Source organism: Lissotriton helveticus, chromosome 9 (genome assembly GCF_964261635.1).
Source record: "Lissotriton helveticus chromosome 9, aLisHel1.1, whole genome shotgun sequence".
Taxonomy (NCBI): Eukaryota; Metazoa; Chordata; class Amphibia; order Caudata; family Salamandridae; genus Lissotriton; species Lissotriton helveticus.
Window position 1 is genome coordinate 1,178,602,430 of NC_136070.1, and position 16,852 is coordinate 1,178,619,281.

Here is a 16,852-nt window from a genome sequence, read left to right on the forward strand (position 1 = left end):
CCGAATTACTAAAAAACACTGTACACTGCCAACTCGATCAGCTCCGGTGGGACCTCAGCGTGACCCGGTAGGGAAGATTTTGCCTTCCTCGCCTTTAAGTCGCGGTTCATGCCGCCTGTCCTTTCTGCTGGCGTTAACGGAATTTTTTTTGAACTGCCGAAAGGGATTCTGGTCCGGCCGCTAGTTATTGGAGGCATTTGAACTATACTCTGGACCCGCCTGGCCTCGACCAAAATGGCGCCAGTATGGGCGGGACTTGCAACTCCTTATGACGATTCTAGTTACTTAGCCTTGATGTTATGGGGGATGTATGCGGTCTTTGTGCACATGGCGGGCGGGGAAGGGTACTGACTGGGCATGCGGACAACCCTATTGATGTCGTTTTTTTTTACTATTGATTATTGTATTATTAAAGCTCCGAAGTAATGTTACTCATGATACTCGCCCATGGTGTGCGTATGGACGATTTTATTGTAACTGATCCTGTTATACTTTCAATTATAAAATCAACCTTCACTGTTCCTGCAACCGTTTGTCACGTTTAGTTTTTTCAATTAAATGGCTCGCTCGTTACGTAGTCCTATACTACAGTGTAATCTCTCCTTACCTCATGCGTTTCCCGTCTGCCCCGTGGCCGGCCTGTATGGTTGGAAGCCCGTATTTGAATGCTGACATTTTTACAATCAAGGTTTTAAAAGAAAAATATATATGGAACTAGCACCATAACAGTCATTTAGATTGATAGGGTTTTTTTTTAAAAATACCATGCTCTGCGAACAGGAACAACCCTATACTACCTTAAACCATTTCTTTTCCTCGAATGAACACATGAATCCGTCCCCCCCCCCACCTTATACTGAATACCCCTGGCCTTTGACCCTCTCCTACACGCGGTCTGTACTACCGCCCTCGGGCGATCTATGTAATGAACAGACTACCATTGGTTATCTTTGCCGCACTACCAGTTCCTCTGGGCTTCAATGCCGAGACAAAAGAGACTGCATCCCAGAGAGATAAGTCAAGTACGTGGTAGGTAAAAACATTTTCGCGTTTATGCGCGCTGATGTGCTTTGAACGCTGCCCCCCCCTCTTTTCCTTTTTGCAGGTTACATCGGAATTTCAGCTGAAGTATGGAGAAGACCTAAAACCGCACCGTGTTCCACGTGAGGAAAATAGGCTAGCTCTGTGAGACGGTACATTATATGTAGGAGCTATCTCTGGGAACGTGAAAAAAATTGTATGGTATGAATGTGCGCATGGGCCCTGATTTGTACGGTATGAATGCGTATGTGTGGCGCACGTCTGGGTCAATAAAACAATGCTTTTTGTATGATTGAGGCGTTGATCGAACGGTTAATGGGATAGGAAAATTAAGCCCGAACATGGTACCTGCATGTGAAAGACGAATAAAAAAAATTAAAAAAATAGCACTTTCTTTACTTAGGAACGACTCTCTCTGGAGCTAGCGAATGAGAGAGTGGCCTACACCAGAAACTTGAAGGCTTATTTCAGTACGACGAACCCAACCCCAACCGATATCCCAAATGTACACCCAAAATAATGCGCACCAGTGAGTCAATTTATGTGCTGACTAAATAAGAAAAGTTAAGAGTACCCCGGGTTGGGGTTCATCCAAAATCCCCCTCAGCCCAGATATTAGGGATATTGTTATTTTTTAGATTTTACCCCTTCTTCTTCCACCCTCATAGAAAAGTCAGAATTGTACCATCGCACGTCCGACTGACACCCCTCCTTTACCTCAGCTTGGATCATCATTTGCTAGATGTTGGAAGACCCCACCGTGAGTATAAGCGCGACTGGACTAGTGTCCGACCAATTAAAAAGGAGTAAGTATTTTTGAAGCGAGGTTACCAACAAAAATTGTCTACTATTAGGAAGGAAGGAGAACAAAGAGCTCAGCCCCCCCAAAATGAATTAAAGGGAATACTGAGAATACGCAACATGCATGACAAAGTCCTTTTGCCCAAAATAGCTCTGTGTTCTGTCTTAGGTTTCCGTACTTGATGTATGTACTGTCGCACCCTAGCTGGTATTTGTGTGTACGTAAACTATGAATTTATGTTTTCCCTCAGCTTGTGTTTTATACGTGAAACCGACCCGTACTGTTCTATATGTGTGTGCGCTGAATAACCTATTATTATACATGTTTCTCTCTCTCTCTCTCTTTATGTTGTACGTGTACTAATAGCCTATTTGGTGCACACGACGCTCTCTCCCTCTGAGGGCTCCCTTGCTCCCTTTTGAATAAATGACGACACTGTACCTCGCCGGCACAGGTATAATTGGCTTTAGACACGACAGTGTTTGAACAAATTGACAGAAACAAAACGATCGCATCTTGCCATACTACTACCTCTCCTTTCTGTAAAATGATGAAACTTAATTGGCTGAGAAAGAAAGGACAGGTAAGACGACTGATGTCCCCTAATCTGGCCCTTAAAAGGGAACTATATGTCAGTGGCTTTTGTTTTAGTGCTTTAGTAACACCACCCTCATCATTCGGATTACCACCGCCCATTGCACAAAAGTAGAATGTCCAAAATGACTCCCGTTTTTCCAGAATGGTCCCAGTTCTGTAACCAGTCGTCCCAGAAAATCTTAAAGACTGTAGCTGATGACCTTTCTTTTAAAGATAAGTCGTCCAAAAACTGATAAAAGTTAGCCGTTGCTGTCAGAAAAAAAAAGAGAAACAAAATGCTTAACGTATGTCCTCCCCTGGAAAAAGTAGCTGCAAGCCCATGATAATAAGCACTTCACACTTTTTATGAATTAGCAGACCTTGAAGAAAAATATAGCTCAACAGGATTTGTTTTAGAAAAAACAAGTCTCTACTGGAGGAGCCGGTTTGAATTTGATGAACCATGTAATTGTTGGATATCAGACTTCTTGCCACGCTCGCGAATATAACAGGAATAAACACCAGACAGACATGATGTTTGAAAATAGAAAGATACTTACAGACCTGCACCACAGCAATGATGCATGAGTTAACAGCATACACCGATGTAAGGATCACTAAGCATCCACCCTATCTTGACCAATAAACGTTTCCCCAACTACTTGGGGTTGGGAGAGAAATTAAAGTGTGTAAACATCTTCCCCTGCCAGTTCTCTAAGACTTGTTTTTTTGTACTCATTTAAAGATAACGTGCGGTCGTCGGAGGAGAGGGGCCGGACGTGACGCACAGCCTGGCTGCAGATCGGGGAATATCCATGACCTCGACCAAGGTGGAGCCACAGAGAAAAGAGTTGCGGGACAAGGCACCATTCTCAACGTGGAAAGTGAAGGAAAGAAGGGCTGTCCAGAAGCCCCTGCATGTTGATGAGCTTGTGCCGAAAGTCCCAGCCCATTGTGCCCGATTGATGGGCCCACTTGCTTGAAATTTCTGCCCTCCTTGGTCCGTTTCAGACCTGATCCCACTCCACCCTCTTTTCCCTCGGCCTCCCAAAGCACGCCCCATCACCCCTTTCTCCATATGGAGTTTTTGAACTTGACTTAAAGAAGAAACACAGCACAAAAGATAGAATAGGGTTTGTCCCGAAAGAAGAACGGAATACGGGTACCCCGACTACAGTACCTATGGTAGATTAGTTAGGTAACAGGACAAACAGGACTGTGGTCCGAGAGCAAAGAGTGGCCACACCCTGCAACGCGAAATCTGAATCCGAGCTGGACGCATAGCTCCACCGCCGGTGCTCAACAGTGCCAACGAAAGAAGAAGAACAATGAGAGCCTACCAGTGATGGCTCGCTGTAATAAGACACTGGAAAGACGAACCTTTTTTTTTAACATTGCCACCCCTTGACCGTCCCTTGTATTAATTTGAATTCCTCTCCCAACCACTTTGTATTGATTAATCACCCAATTGAGCTTTCGAAACCTTACATCGGTCACTTTCAACTGTGCATGAGTAACTAAGAAAGCGTTAACTCTGTATCATGATGATTGTAAGAACACCAGTCATACACATGAACATGCTGTCGAGTTTTGATCCCCACGAAGTCCAAACCTCAAGTTATGCACTTAGTAGCTTTTATTCTGCCAGAACATTTTTTTATGACATCATGTTTGTATTCGAACGAATCTCCTACATCGTCTAAAGTAATGTCCCCGCCTCCAAGGTCTAACGTATGACGCAGCTAATGTAATTTTGTATGCACTGTCTCCCCGCCCATCACATTGACTACATATGGTTATGTGCGATTCTGTCTGCATTGATAGCAGAATTATTTCCATCTACCTGTAATACATATGGACTACCAAAGCGAATTGTATAACTAATGTCAGCTTGTGCATCCTCACCTGTGACATGAACAGGAATGAACTAACTTATGATAAAAACTGGGGACTGTGGCAGCCATTTTGTGTGCCTTGGCCTCTCTACCCACTGCCAATAGCCTGCACGTCTCCCCCCCTCACTCCCCGGCCTCGCAAGCATCCCCCGCGCCCTGCCAGCCCCCGATCTCTCCTGCCTGGGCCATAAATGCACTTCCAGCGCGACCCTGCCTCAGAGCCACATCCCGTGCTGAACCCCCACACTCCTTTCATCTCACTCCTTTTGATAACCTCTTCCTCCGCGTCCATTGTCCGAACCGCTCCCAGGCCACCACCTAGCCTCGCAGCTGTAGTTTATTGCCCCTACAGTAGGAACTCACCCCACTTCAAAGGAGCGGGGGTTAATCAATACCTTCACACCTCTAGATCCGACCGATCGCCCACTTTCCCGTTCCCAGCGGAATGTCCAGCTGCGCGATAACCACCACATGCTGAGATCGGGGTGGGAACTCTACTGTAGATATGTGTGGGAACGGGCCAGGACCGGGGATTGCGAGGATGTCTTTTCTGTCCTTCAAAGAAACATTACGGATGCAATATATGTAATAAAGCCATAAACCTGTGTATAAGAGGCCAGGCCTCAGAGATGCGGGTAGAGCACCTCGAGAAGATACCCTGTTGCCTGATTTGACGTGTTCTGCTCCGTCGGAATAAACTCCTGTTTATTGCCTTCCTGTCTCCAGCGCCTGCCTCTTTGTTTGGTAATCTCGAATGGTATGAGAGGCGGCTAACGCCGGGCAAATACTGAAGGGTTCTTGGTCGACCTCGGCCCTACCTTTTTTTCACAATATTCTCTGCCGTCTGGGTTCTGAAGTCTCCAGGGGTCTTTGAGTCTGAGTTTCGTGCAGAGATTCCCCAGAATGTTCCCTCTTTGTGGTTGTTGGCTCAGTCTGTGTGGGTGTTTATCTATGGCTGGGTCTAGGACCTGGTTCATGTCGCCTGCTACTTTTAGGAGTTCTTCTGGTGGAAGGGTATTCAGTTGCTCCCCAACCTTGTCCCAGAAAGGTCTATCTTCTGTGTTGGGCCAGTATATGTTGGCCACATGTATTGGTTCCTCCCCTCTTGCTAGACTAGTCACTAGTATTCTGCCCTCTTCGTCCGCCCGTGAATCTTTCAGTACTAGCTTTGATTTCTTGCTGATTACTGTAATGACACCGTTCTTTTTATTCTTTGTGGGTGAGCCTATGACTTCCCCTATCCAGCTCGCTTTGAGGTGACCTATATCCTCTGCCTCTAGTTTTGTCTCCGACAGAGGAAGCTAAACACCACCAAAGACGAAGAACAGACTATGCACCATTGGTGTCCTCTATGTCTCCCTCACAGTACGGGCGCTCAACAACATTCTACCTCTCTGCCACCAGAGTGCCATTCACTGACCGACTAACGGAGTAAGTGAGGAACCATAGAGGTACCAACATCGGAGAACTGAATACACTACAGCCATACCCGCAAAGGCAATGGCCTCAGGGACAAATGCGGAGCAAGGGAACTTTGCCCTCGCACACCCACTCAGCAAGTAAGGGGGGGGAAGTGGAGGGGTGGGAGGGGGTAGGGGTGTGGGGAGGGTTTCTTTGGTGCCAATACATGGGTTGTTTCTCTTTCTTTTCCTTTTCCCTTTTCTCTATCTCATTTTCTCACACACCCACTTGTACTATCGGACTAGAAGGGAGCAGAGGCAGCGACTAGCGAGCAGAGAAAGGCAACAGCATCATCTGCAAATCAGCAGAGCACACAGCAGGGCAACAGGGTACATACTGCACATAACACACACAGCTACAAAAAGTGAACCAGTCAAACCGCGATATATACAACACATCACGGCGCAGAGCAGCTGCTCCTTGATCAGACGCTGTTCGTGGGGTAGGTTCAACGGCCAGGACCGTGCGCCGCCGAAGGTACTATACCTTGACAGCCGGTCCCACAGGAGCAGACTGCGAGGTACCTTAGTGATTTCTCTGGGGTCGCAATACTTCAGCAGGACCAATCGGCCTGCGCTCCGGTATTACGGACTAAAGAAGGTTGTATACCATATCGCAAGTTTTAATAATCTTTTCACTGTGTGGTACTATTTACTGAGGTCCTGAGGAATTGCCATCATGGCAAGAAACATGTCGACCTAACTAGAGGGTAGTAGCTAACATGCTCGGATAGTTCCAGGGCATTTATCTCCCCTCCCACCTTTTAACCAAGGGAGTCTACCACATGAATAAATTAAATTGTGGATTGACCTACCTTTTTTAACTCCACCTTGCACGCCACAACCACACCTCCCCGCCCTCTCACACGCATGCATCATATGGCCGGAACAAAAGATCTCCGATAAAGAGCCCCGGTTTCAGGAGCCCGTCAGACATTGCAGCGCCAGTCTGACGAGGAGCAGAACCCATATGATGAAGCATGACACCTAGCTTGCTGGGTGTGTGAGGGTTTTAGTTCCAACAAGGGGATTCCCCCCTCTTTCTAGCACACGCACTTTTCCTTTACCACTCTTCCCGGGGAACTTTGTACCCTCTTTGTGTTACTTAACCAATACAACCAGCTCTCCGCTGACATCAAAGTAGTATCTCTAAACGTGAAGGGTCTAAACCACCCAGTGAAGAGAAGGAAAGTACTCGACTACCTGTTTTTGCTTTTTAATGTACGTCTTCATGTGTGCTCTGGCAACCACTGATCTGTTGTCCTCCCGGTTCCAATATAAAAGATTGTCCCAGGGCTCATCCACCCTCTTTTTTCTTTTTAGGTCTGGCCTAAAGCAGCTTTAGCTGGTGACCAGAGTCAATGTTCTCACAAAAAAATTATGAAAAGCGGTATAGAGACATATTCTTTGCTCCTCCCCTGTCACTGTATATCGGACTGAAGAGGCTTGTCCCTGTGTAGTGTGCAGCACAAGTACAAGTTTGGGATTTAATAAAGGGCAGCTTTAATCAGTGTTTACGAGCCTTGGGTTGCATACTGAGATTTCTAGGCCCATATTGCGAAAATGTGACTACAAGACTCAAATGCAACTTGATAATTATTACGTGATTTTCCACAATCCATGAATGATTTGTTTGCGTAACGTACATAAGCTACGGCAATGCTAAACTATTCATTTATAAGAAAACCTCAGAACCAAAAATAAAAATTCTCACAAACCAAAAATTAAAATGGCAGCCATCAAAATGTAATGTAGCATTTTCACATGTAGCACAGGTATGTGATTCTGCTCCTTTCAGTTGAAGGCATGGGGGTGTTCCCTGTTTGAATCAGTGAAATCTACCCTACACAGCCCTTCAGGGACACTAGAGCTTCTTACTTGCTTCTGCACCCTTTCATTTAGCAATATGAGATGCAGCACCTGAATTCTGGAGGCTCCCACCAAAGAGAAATGGTCACACAGAAAGTGTTTAGGTGATTTCCAGACTAGGGGCAAACAGCTCTAAAATTACACGTGTAGTGGCTTAATTCTCACACCATTTCAAAAAGGCTATGGACTGCCATTTACACTTTCACACACATGCCAACGCCTGTGTTAGGCCAGTCTTTTCAGACTGCTGCATTTGAGCTTACATTTCTATCTGAAGTAAGTGTTGTACACATTCCCAGCTCCTACACAATGTATGCCACAGTCGCTCTTGCTTTAATTCACGTTTTATGTAATTCAAATAACATTTGTGCATACTTGTGTTTCCAGGCATTACCACATCCTATTTTAGAAGCTCATTTTTCTGTGTGCTGTAACCATCTACCATTCTCTTCACCCTGGTAGCGCTTTGCCTGGCTGCCCCTCGTTTTCTGTACAACTCTATCCCTTCACCCTTTTGCTGCCAGGGGACACGAAAATCTATGCTCACATGAATGTCAAACCTGTTGGCTTTATCAATGCTTTTTTATAGTACAACCTGTCGTGCTTTCCTGATATAACCTGGAATTTTGTGAAAATCCAATTATATTTTTTTCAAACCTTTCGGTAATGTAAGTAAGGTTAAAAGTATTATGTGAATGTCAAAGTAAATTAATGAAAGCATTAGGAAATTAATTGAAAACATAGCAATCACTGTATTGTAAAGGTGAATATTGTTCATAGATGTCCCAATATAATTATAAACATAACAGTGATGAATGGTAGTGGAAGCCTAGCCAAGCCTAGCTAGGGGGCTTATTACGGGGGCTGGTGGTCCACGGACCACCAGACTCGCGGGGGTGAGGCGGTGGCAGTATTTAGACCGCCCTATTATGACCAGGAACCACCACAACCACCTGGGACAGGAGGTCCCTGGCAGTGGTGCGGTGGTCTTGAGGCCGCAATATGCTTGGCAGGGGTGCTGTGGCCTGTCAAGCATGTTACGAGTTTCCTCACACCACACTTTTCATGGTGGTGCGACCACCATGAAAAGTGGGGTCCCCTTGTACCTCTGCACCATGTGGTGCATGTAGAAGGGCACATGTTGTGCCCCCCTGTCTGTATGCACCCCAGTACCTGCACACATGGACTGCAGCAATCCATGCCATGCAGATACTGATTTTGACATTACCATTGCGGTTCCTATTTCATGCACACCGCTGTGGGAATGCCACAGAACCGCCCGCAAGACAGGAGAAAACTCCTAATATGGCAGACGGTTCAAACACAGGTTTGGTGATGCAGGAGTGGGGCAGTCCCACATCACCAAACTCACAATGAGGCCCTAAGTCTTCAATTTATTATCATGAAGTGGGACTTATTGGGGTGACGAGACATGCAACCTTTTTTCCTATATAAAATAAACTGAAAAACGACAGCACACATGATATGGAAGAATCATGTTTGTTGTCATCATGCATGACAAGATCAAAGTAATCAGTTACATCAAATTAAATATAACCCCGAGTACTTCATTCACTAAATTGAATGGGTTATTAGATGAGTGATGATTAATAGAGAAGCAGGACTGGGAGAAGAGGGCAGTGTTTACCTTACACTGGATGTCCCCTTTATTGCAGTCTCATTGGGAAGCAGGTTTATACTATAATAATGTTCTTATTAACTTTTAGACGGAAGTCGTAGCTCATGATTCTTCATTCGTTATTGCCACAAGTTCTAAGCTGTAAAATAAATTAACCAAATGCAAGAGACTTTTCCTGTGGAGCTTTGCAAAGTAAGAAACATCTTCAAATAGATTACGTCTTCCTGCTGTGAATTTGACCTTTGCTCAATAAACTATAGAGAGAGCAGGTACATACCGAAATCTTATCCCCAACCCCTGCAAGGTGTGCTAAGGGCCCCCCCACATACTCCTCATGCCAACCAGTTCCAACATATTCCACAAACCTCTCCTGCAATATCAACTGCGTTTTCATTGCTCTAAACTGCTTCAAAGTGGAAAACATGCTCTGCAGTCAGAGGACTTTTTTATTGGTCCGTGTAAATGCACACTACCCCAGCCCTATCAATATTCCGGGACCGATGCGTGACAAGCTGCTCCGGTCGTGTTTTCATCTTCATTCTTGGATTTGTAGTGTTATCTCATCATAAAACCAGGACTACAAGTCACAGAATGCAAAAAAAACAAAAGCTAGACTTCACCAGGTCATGCTTGGATTGAATATACTCGACAGTTATGCTTTGTTTGTCCTAGAAGGAAGATCCAGACACACCTTAACCCCTCCCCTGCTGGTGATGGAACCACTCCGTCATCAGCTGCGGTCGTGCTGTGCTGATGACGGAGCGGTTCCGTCACGGCCCGCTCGGAGCGCCTGCGCGGCGCGGTTTCCGTGCCTGCGCTAAGCGTTCCATTGAGCGGGCGGGGCCGAGACGGAACTGCTCCGTCATGAGCGCTGCGAAACCGCGGCTGGTGACGGAGCGGTTCCGTCACCAGCTTGTGGCCGCCCCGCCCCCTTAGCACTGCGGTGGAATAGCCGCCGCAGTGAAGGGGTTAAAGGGAGTCACAATAGAGAGGTCCATACTCACAAACAGAAGACCGTCCAAAGGCACGGGGGCCCTTACAATCTCTCAGGGGAGAGATGTGGATGTCAATGAAGTTGAGGACCAGCAAGCCAGTATCTTGATCAATAATATTGAAGGGGTGTAATCTGAGTTTTCTCAACAAGCATTATTGTACTAAATTTCTTAAATCACTACCCGTTCAGTCCAGAGTGATGTTTGTTGTTGTATGATAATTAGGGGTGGGCAAAACTTGTGTAATTTAGTGAAGAATAATCACTCGTAACTACCTAAAAATACCATGAAATTATGCATAATTATGCAAGGGGAGTAATTCTGCATTTAGCGCTGTTTCTCAACTAAAAAAATACCACTTTACATCCAAAATGGGCATTTTGTCCGAAGAAATAATACTATATTCAACAGAACACAAATAGCAAGTGCGAGCAGCCACTCGCGTTCGCTAAATGTGCTCTTGGGGTAGGATTTTCCCCCAATTTAGCCATGGCCTTTAGCACTATTTTTGAATTGCAAAATACCCCCTCACATGGGCAAATGAAGGCATTTTATGCTATGAAATACACTGCTGAATGTGCTCTTGGAGAGGAATTTTCCCCCAGGTTACTCCTGGCATCCAGCATAGTTTTCTTAGTACAAAATGCACCTTTGCGACGAAAATGAATGCTAGGATGAATTTTGCATTAGGAAGTAGTGCCAAATGCAGGCGAACACAAATTGTGAGTGCGAGAGGCCGCTCTCGAAGGCTAAATGTGGTCTTGTGGTAGGAATGTTTTCCCCCAAATTACTCTTAATTACATGACCAGGCATAATAGCATTATTACCGGTAATTGTGCGTCAGAGAGTAACGCTGAGTTACCAAAATTACTTCAATTACTCCAGCGTAATTAAAGTTATGCCGGGCCTATTAATAATCTTTATTTCCCAGCTGCAGGGATATCACCTCTTCGCAGCCCTTCATACCTCAGCCCAGTGTTTCACTTCCATGATATTGATTGTGGTGTCAAATAAAACACCAGTGGCACAAAGCTGGCAAATGGTCCCATGTCTTCTGAGAGTGAAAACCAGTGCTGCCTTTTTAGCCAACAGCACTTTGCCTACTGGTTATTTTACAACCACTAGGGTGCAAAGTGCTGTTAGCTAAAAACCCTACACTCGCTTTACAGCAACATGGATTGACCTGGCAACTGAGGCTTTACGAAGAGAGGAACAATGGCACTTGACAACTAAAAACTTTAGTGTCACTGAATGTTTTTCCAATTTTAGCTGTGGTTGTTCTAGCAGTAGGTCAGCAATAGTGCCTGCTGCAGAGTCATGAAATGCAGCAAATGTACTTTTGTTCTACTTCCATATGTAAACATTAACATTTTACACAGTGACCCAATTGAAAGGACATTTGGCTGACATTTAGGGGGTCATTAGGATGACGGTCGGACTTTGTCCGCCCGCCATCCTATCGGGAAATGGGACTGCCAGCCATAAGGGCAGGGGTCCCGTGGGGGCAATTAGGATGCGCCCGCCACAGTGGCTGGTGCATCCTGTATTCCTAACATTGTGGTGGGCAGTGCACTCAGCACCGCCCGCCACAATGCCAGGAAGGCATGTTGTGCACTTCCATGCATAACATGGCAGGCGTCGCGCGGTGCCTGCCATGTTGTTCATTAAACTGCTGGGGGGTACCATAGGTACCCCCCATGTGCACCCCCCACCCCACTGAGTACCTGGGGGCCCGCAACGGGCCCTGCAGTCCATTCCCGCATGCCTTCCCATGGCGACAGTGCCGCCACGGAAAGGCATCTTTCCGCACCCATCATAATATTACTGGCGGCGTCTAACAGACACCGCCACCATATTAAACCCTTTTCCGCCATGCGGGCGGTGGCAATCTGCCCTACATCCTAATGGGCCCCTTAGTGATTATGAGGAGGAGAGTACCTCAGCAAGCTGTAATGTTGAAATCTAAGGGGTTTCATTGTCTTGCGGACACTATTTTCCTGTGCCTGTGAATCATGATGTAGTAACCAAGATGACTAAACCTCTTACATGCGTTCGTCGGCCAACGGCTGTCGTGAGCACTGCCTCCATAGTGCTGCACACGTCCGTTGGCCGACGTTGCCCCGCCCACTCCGCTAAACCTCTGCACCATGGCAGAATTGCCGCCGCGGTTAAGCGGCTAAAGCAAAGAGGCTGTGCTAATGCTGAAGGCAAACCCCATGCTTGTTACTAGGATGTTTAACAAGGCACGACAAGCCAAGGTGGAGGGTCACAGTGATCTCGCCTGCATCTATTCTGCGGATCGTGGGGTCTGTTCTGTGGATCCCAGTGGTCTCCGGGTGGAGGCTGAAAACATAATAAAAACACAGTATTGGTAAAGCACAAACTAATCACCCTTAAGGGTCTCAAGGTGCTGGGGGCCGTCAGGGAGATTAAGCAAGCTGTTGCCCAGAGTCACAGGGTGCTGGGATGCTGCTGGCCCCAGGGATCAAACCGTGAGCCCCATGCTACAAAGTCAGCTGCCCTGGCTGCAGCAACACACCTTTCCCACGGACATCATCTGCCTGCAATACCCTGCACCTTTCTGAACAAGGTAACGAATGGGTCAAATAAACATGCAGCTAATTTACTAATGAAGATTTATGCAACATGTTTATCAGCTGCTTTGTTATATTTTACAACAGAGCTGGAAATAGCATTAGAAGCTTTAAACAATTTTTTACCTGAACTTTCTCAATGGTGTTTTCAAATGATAATTACATTGGGTTTGCCTTTTGTGCTAAGGCAAGTATTTTCCAAATCTTGATAACTAAAAGACCTCTAGAAAGATTGCTAAAAAATCCACATTCTATTAGAACGGACTTTAAACTGTACTCGGTTTTTGCAGCAAAGGGTTTGTTGTTTTTTCTGCTGGATTACTTCCAGAGATGGCTTGCTATCTCAATAAACCTTCACCTGCCATATATCTAAACCCCTGCATGAAAAATTGACCTTTACTTAAACTTTAAATTTTTCCCCTCCTTTATTTTTTTGGTATAACTCCCTCCTTCGCTTCCTTCAATATACTCTTACTAAAGGTCACATGCTTGTCTACCGTAACTGATTATGGTATAAGAGAAGACAATCATTCTGGAGTTATAATTGAAAGAAGTGGGCTCTCAGTTGCAGCTTTCAGGACAGGGTGGCCATATGGAGGAAGAAACGGAGGCCAAATTGGACTTTCGGTTTAGGGTCCATGGAGCACTATTGTGGAGCACTATTGTGTTTGTAAGCAGGGTGGAGTCCTTCAAATCCCGCCCCAGACCACCCATCACTGGACAGGCCCACTACAGATGGAAAATCATCCCAGAGAAAGACTAGACTTCAGCGCTCTCCTCGCACCTCCCCAAACACACCAATAGCTGCCAGAAGTTTTCAAAACAAAATTGCAAGAATCCGGCCACAAACCAGGTGGTAAACAGATAATCTCTGGCTGACAATGTGTCACTGCAAGAAACTAAAGCGCAAGTGAAGAATGAGCAAATGCGCCACAGAGAAAGACACTTCCTTTTGTAATTTAGTGGTTTGCTTTAGTGTTTGCTAATCAAAAGCATCTAAGGTAAACCAGTGAAAGTCCACCTATATACTTAATGACAGAGGCCCAAACCTAATGACAGAGACCCAAACCTTGCCAATCATAAGGAACATTAAGGGGTCTATTACTATGGCGGCAGGACTTTGTCCCGCCATGGAAATTAGGATGCCACGGTGGCATCCCGCATATATTGCATTATGGCAGGCAGGGCTGTAAGCAGTACCCGCCACAATGCAATACATGCATGTCGTGCATTTACATGCACAATGTGGCAGGCACCGCGCGGTGCCTGCCACATTGTGCGTGCAAATGGAGGGGGTACCATGGGTACCCCCCAAATGTACCCCCAACCCGCCAACACATGGGGGCCCGCAATGGGAAAGTAAACTCCGCCTGGCTTTCCATGGTGGGATCGCCCATCCTAATATGGATGACAGTGTCTTGCAGCCACCATATTGAATCCCTTTTCCGCCCGTTCGCCTGTCCAACTGGCGGAAAACCGGTGGACGGTCTTTCCATCCGCCAGGGTCCCCACCGCCATCGTAATTTGGCAGGGAGAAATGGTTGGTGAGCGGTGGACTGCCCGCCATCCTAATAGACCCCAAAGTGTTTACACTGTTCTTTAAAAGAGAGTATAATGCGGTCACCCTGGAACAGGCATCCATACTTCAGCAATTAGCGTTTGATATCTGACTATTCACCTTGACCCACTTTGTGACTTATGAGGTGAGCCCTCTTCTATTAGCACAAGCTGTATATTGCCTCCCCTCTGAAATCTGCATAAATAGTAGTAGGCACAGAATAGATGACACATTATTTGTATGCTGCCGAACTCGAACTCTTACTTATGTGAGTGTGAATGGCAGTCAACTCAACCCCCCAATTCCGGTGACTAGCTGTTTATTCAGAGTTGTTAGCCAGGGCACTAACTGCTGGTGACCCTGAGAGGCAAAAATAGGGAAGACACCACAGGAAATAAAGTTGTGTATTTTGAGTGGCGCAGGTCCAGGGAAAAACGATTCACAAACAAAAAAGAAGAGTCAGTGTGCAAATCCAAAAGCGAGACTATCTAAAATCAACACAATAGACAGAGATTTTTATTAAATAAATCAAGTGTCTTATATTTTTCCCTTTTGCCTACTTTTATAAAGTTATATAATTTATAAGCAAAGTATTTATTGTAAATTATGCAGCCATGGTCAGGTCATGAGTAGGGGTATTCAGACATTAGATTCTCTGTGAGGTATAGATCATTACAAAAACACAATACCTAGCCTTTACCCATCATTGAAAATGACTTGCATACTAAGATATCACTTGGGCAGGGTGTGGAGGTGAGTGGGTAATTTTACAATTGTTTTACTCTTGGTTTTACATTGCGTACACCCCATCTGCCCCACCAAATGATGGGTCTGTGTGGTGGAAATATATTTCAGCACATTAGATGAGCTGACGCTTTGCAGTGATTTTTGTCTAACTTGTGCCAAGTGTAATAATGAGGTTACACATGCATATTATATTGTCATGATGTCTGATTGAGACTCCCAGGTTTATGGTATTTTTTTTTTTACATTTTTGTATATAATGATCCATATTTATTTTTGCTAAATGTATCAGTCTTACTCCATATTTATTTTGAGTTTTTTTGGAACAAATGGACCTGAAACTAGTATATTTAAATATTTATTTAGACGATAAATATACATTCAAATTTGAATACTTGAGTAGGTTTATTAATATAAGTACCAATATATGATACTTGAGTACACTTACATGAAAAAATTGGCATTACAATGCGCACACATCTGCACATGTACAGCATTTATAGCTCAAATAGAAATCCTTCTGTATTTATTTACTTTCCCAACTATTGTCTGGCAGTCTTAGCTGACCACACTGGGAGTCACCCCAAAAAACATATTTTCCGATTAATATTTTCTTTTTACGTTTATCAGTAGAAAAAAAAAAAATTGGAGCCTTACATGTGATCACCAGATTCACAGTCACTAGAATGGCGTTTTCTGACTATATTGAATTTTTTTGATGCCTGCAGGTGGTTGAAGTAGAGATGGAGACATGTCAGTGAAATAGCTAACACTAGACTCCAAAAACCTCTCAGCAACACCCTAAGCAGACCAACAACTGGTGAAACAGATGACAGATAATAATAGTCTACTGACAAGAAGGAGGAGAACAGGTCTGTCTTCAGCACTAGAAAGCGCACTGACACCAAACCCTATTGTTTCTTCCGTCATGGTGTTACGCGCAGTGTACCTGCTACACCTACTCTTTGGCAAGAAGATGTCCTGATAAGCCATAGTTCAACCATGTTGTCACTATCAAAACCAAAAGACACACAGTTCGGGCTGGAATGTTCCCATGGGGCACAGGTTTAAGACTGATTTGCATATGGCTGGGTTCAAACTAGAATGGCATGGTGAGCAAAAAAACGATTGATTTATGCCCAGATCTCTGCAGTGGGGTGAATGTATGACATTGTTCTGCTTTCTGTACATCAACCGTTGTTTTTGCATTAGTCACCCCAAGTGGGACGGGTATGCTCAGATGTGAGTCCCGTGCTCTCCATGCCACTGGAATCAAGCTATCCTGGCTAATGAAGGCTGAAAGCCCGAAACCGGTCCTAGGATGCTTGTTTCCAGTCCAGGGAGGACCAGGCTTGGCAGTTCGGGCTGGATTGTTCACATGGGGCCCAGGGTCAAAACTGATTTGCATATGGCTGGGTTCAAACTGGAATGCATGGTGCGCAAAAAAAGCAATGGATTTAGGCCCAGATCTCTGCACCGGGGTGAATGTATGAAATTGTTCTGCATTCTGTCCATCAACTGTTGTTTTTGCAACTATCAAAACCAAAGCAGATGTCTCTCAGTGATGCAGTGATCAGAGTAATGTTTGAGACCAGTGAGACCTACGGTAAATGAAATTTTCCCAGCAAGCCAAATCTTTCAAGTAAACTCAACAGAAGCAAGAGTGTGCCGCACCAAATCTT